The sequence below is a fragment of the Micropterus dolomieu genome, linkage group LG04, assembly GCF_021292245.1.
Source record: "Micropterus dolomieu isolate WLL.071019.BEF.003 ecotype Adirondacks linkage group LG04, ASM2129224v1, whole genome shotgun sequence".
NCBI classification, from domain to species: domain Eukaryota; kingdom Metazoa; phylum Chordata; class Actinopteri; order Centrarchiformes; family Centrarchidae; genus Micropterus; species Micropterus dolomieu.
The window spans coordinates 33,728,445-33,732,274 of NC_060153.1; the positions used below are offsets into that span (position 1 = coordinate 33,728,445).

Genomic DNA, 3,830 nt, shown 5'->3' on the forward strand with positions numbered 1-3,830 from the left:
GGTTTTGTTTCACAATCCTCTCCAGGGTGCGGTTATCCCTATTGCTTGTACACTTTTTTCTACCACATCTTTTCCTTCCCTTCGCCTCTCTATTAATGTGCTTGGACACAGAGCTCTGTGAACAGCCAGCTTCTTTACCAATGACCTTTTACGTCTTGCCCTCCTTGTGCAAGGTGTCGATGGTCGTCTTTTGGACAGCTGTCAAGTCAGCAGTCTTCCCCATGATTGTGTAGCCTACAGAACTAGACTGAGAGACCATTTAAAGGCCTTTGCAGATGTTTTGAGTTAATTAGCTGATTAGAGTGTGGCACCAGGTGTCTTCAATATTGAACCTTTTCACAATATTCTAATTTTCTGAGATACTGATTTTGGGGTTTTCATTAGTTTTCAGTTATAATCATCAAAATTAAAAGGAATGGACACTTGAAATATATCAGTCTGTGTGGAATGAATGTATACATTATACAAGTTTCACTTTTTGAATGGAATTACTGAAATAAATCAACTTTTTGATGATATTCTAATTATATGACCAGCACCTGTAAACAACAACAAGATAATTTTCACCAAACTTCTCATCGGCGGAGGGATTTACCTTCAGCGCTGCAGCGGCGAAACAGCTGATCAATACTCAGCGACTGTTTAGACTCATTCATGACTCAACATCTTTGCTATGAAACTGGTATCTTAGATTCTGCACTGTGCTGAGACATGAAGTTTAAGCGCCTGAGGTTGCTGTGGGTGGGATGCCGGGTCTGCAGGTCCCGGGGGGTCCCCCTTTCCCTCTGTGTGAGGTGAGGAGGACAGAGAGACAGCGTGATGCCTCGGGACATTTCAGCTGCTCTGAGGGAGGATTAGAGGAAGAAGGTACCGACGGCTCGACAGAAACCTGTACGCGTGGCAGCTACTTCTTTATAAAGCAAAGTCCCCGACAAATAAACTCTAAATGTTCCTGCATTTAAGAAGAATTGAAGTGTTGAAGAAGAAGAGATCTGAAGCTTTAGGACGTTTTGTGAGAGAAGAACCTGCAGATCAGTGAACGCTGACGGTCTGCGTTTCATCACCCACAGCAGATTCAGCTGACTCATCACTCTGAAAGCTCTCTCTGTTCTCTGGAGCGCCACCAAAATACCAGACCGGGACCAGACCGGGTCGTGGGCTCTGACTGGTCTGGTTCCAGCTGCACCTTGCTGCTGTGAAAAGAACCAGAACGACCCAGATCCCTGATACGAGTTATCAGCTAGACCTTTAAAACTAGTTCAGATCAATAAAACCATGTGGCCCCGGTCTTAAAGAGGGCCCCTGGTCCTGCAGAGGGCCCCTGTGTGAACATATACCTGTTCTGTTCCAGGTTCTGTTTGTTGCTCAGGTGGTTTTATGTCCCTGCATGGAGTCCTAAAGTTGGCAGGCAGCTCGGGGAGGTCGGCTCTTTAATAACGCTGAGGTTGACGGTCCGTAGATCAGCTGTGGGAAACGGCCGGTTTCCTCACTGACCACCTTGAAGACTTCATCAAACCTACAGTGTGAAATCACTTTAATAGGTGCTAAAAGCAGGAGCATTATAGACCTGTGCTGTAGAAATAAACCTGCCTGACGTTATTATCTTTCCTATCATTTATTACTTTTAAACAATGAAGCTGCTGGAAACTTCCCGGCTCGCTGACGTCGCGTTTTACCCTGAACATACTAACATTTTACTGCTTTAACTGAAAACTATCAGAATCTGCGTAACTTATCTGGTCTCACCCCACGATCCCCTGCTCTGCCAGAGAATTATATTAAATTATTATTCATATATTTTTAATTTAATTGAAATCTACTTTATTCCCTGTTAAAGATCAGCTGGTGACGCTGCAGAAGGACTTCTCTGATTGGTTAATAAACAGGATGGCGTAAACACTTCAGTTTCTGTGAAATCAGCTGTAAACACGGTGAAAACAGCTGATCAGACTCACGTGTTCCTGCTGAGTCACGGTTCGGTTGTAGTCCTCCAGCAGTCCCGCAGAGACCCGGACCAGCTCAGCCCAGTTCGGACAGCAGCTCCCAGTGAAACCAGTACAGGCGGCTCGGTCCGTTGTGTGTCTGCACTTCCTGTCGGGGTTGCGGTCCTGTGCGCTGTGCTGGATGCTGCTGTGGATGCTGTGCTGCAGTCCCGGGCCCCGCCCGGCGGGAGGGGCGGGGTTACATCTCCATCAATAACAGTGAGGGCCCCTTAAAGAGACAGACGGCTGCTGCCTCCTGAGGATCAGTCTGAGGCGGGACAATCCTTCCGTTCAGCTTCTCTTTGACCTCGATAGGGTGAAGGTGGACTCATGAGGACTCAGGAGGAGACCAGGGACCGATCCGACTGCAGGCTTTAAGCTGACTTTATTACACATGAGACCGGAAGTCTCCTGTCCAGCAGACTCTCAGCAGGTTTTCACTGAACACGTTTCTCAGGAAGAGACGACAAAACAGCTCAATAAACAGGATGAAATAAATAAATAATAAATCCGAGTAGAGAAAGTTAAAACAATAAATAAATAAAAATATGGGGGTTATTATGTCCAGATATAAATAGCTTCCTACTCTGACCTTTTTATTAGTTAAACAGAGAAAATTATTTTTTTATTGCGTGTCACAATGAGGTTATTCAGCGAAACAACATTTATGTGTATTTTATTTTGTCATGATGACATCGTTAACTAGACTCTTTCCTGTAGTTGTAAATAATTATTGATTGATTGTATATAGTGTCTGTATTTTTTACATTCCTCTGTCAACCTGAACTTAGTAAAGAAAAATCTAATTTTATCTTCAAGACTCCTCCTGGATGATGTGACGGAGCAGAAAAATGTATTTATGGTTTCAGAGCTGAACATTCGAGGATTTCCAGACTTCAGGATCTGTTCATAAAATAAAGTGCTCTGTTGTTTCTGCAGCTAGCTGAGGTGAAACTAGACCAGACTCCAACTTTCCTCACATCACAGATGAAAGGAAACATAAAAAGAAGCTTTTATGAATATGCAAATGAGGCATTTCCTCACTAAATTTGTGCTGATTTGCATATGAGAAGAGTCAGATGGATTTTTTTTGTTTCATTGTGATAAAAAAACCAAACAGACATTTACTGAATGGTTTATCAAAATAATTTTTCATGGATTTATTCAGAATTTACCTTTATTTTCCACATGTTTACAGATAAACACATAAAAGGAGAATGATAAGAGATATTTAAAAAGAAACTAATCAGTTTGTTCTATGATCTGATCTGAAGGAAACAGGACATTTTGAGAAAACGGCTGTTAAAGATTAGTAACACATCAGAAACACACTCGGCACTGATCTCTTACAGATATATCTGATATATGAATGAGCCGACATTGTGCTCTGAGAAAAGATCAGTCAAACTTTTACTAACAAAGATGAAATTGACTCAATCTACGGTAACAGACTTGTTGTAAAATAAAATAAAATAATAATAATGTTTACCGGTCTATTTATTTATATAGTATTGTGTACATTTTATAAAAGTCTGGTAATAAAAGCTGCAAAATAACTACTGAACTCCTCAAAATTGACAGATTGAAGGATGTTGCTGCTGGGGAGGTGATGGTACAGTGGATAAGACACCTGTCTCCGGGTTCAATCCCCCACTGTGACACATCCACCAGTGTGTCCCTGAGCAAGACTCTTAACCCCTCGTTGCTCCAGAGGAGTGCGACCTCTGACATGTAGAGCAGCTGTAAGTCGCTTTGGATAGAAGCGCCAGCTAAATGGATGTAATGTGATACTGCTGAAAGGAATTGTGGGACGGCGTTACCTCCTTTCCTTTAGGATGGTCCAGTGTA

The 3,830-nt window shown here is 42.5% G+C and overlaps 1 protein-coding gene across 4 annotated transcripts in view; it reads right to left on the bottom strand.

Annotated features, from left to right (window-relative positions):
• LOC123969659 (calpain-1 catalytic subunit-like) overlaps positions 1 to 2,361 on the bottom strand; it is a 21,120-nt gene extending 18,759 nt beyond the window's left edge. For 3 of the 4 annotated variants that reach the window (XM_046047268.1, XM_046047267.1, XM_046047265.1), the window contains exon 1: positions 1,956 to 2,360. The gene's annotated coding sequence lies outside the window, so the exon portion shown is untranslated. Of the gene's footprint in view, positions 1 to 1,337; positions 1,517 to 1,955 lie in introns of all 4 variants that reach the window. The other variant, XM_046047266.1, reaches the window with a different exon arrangement.
• Between the last annotated feature and the right edge of the window lie 1,469 nt (positions 2,362 to 3,830).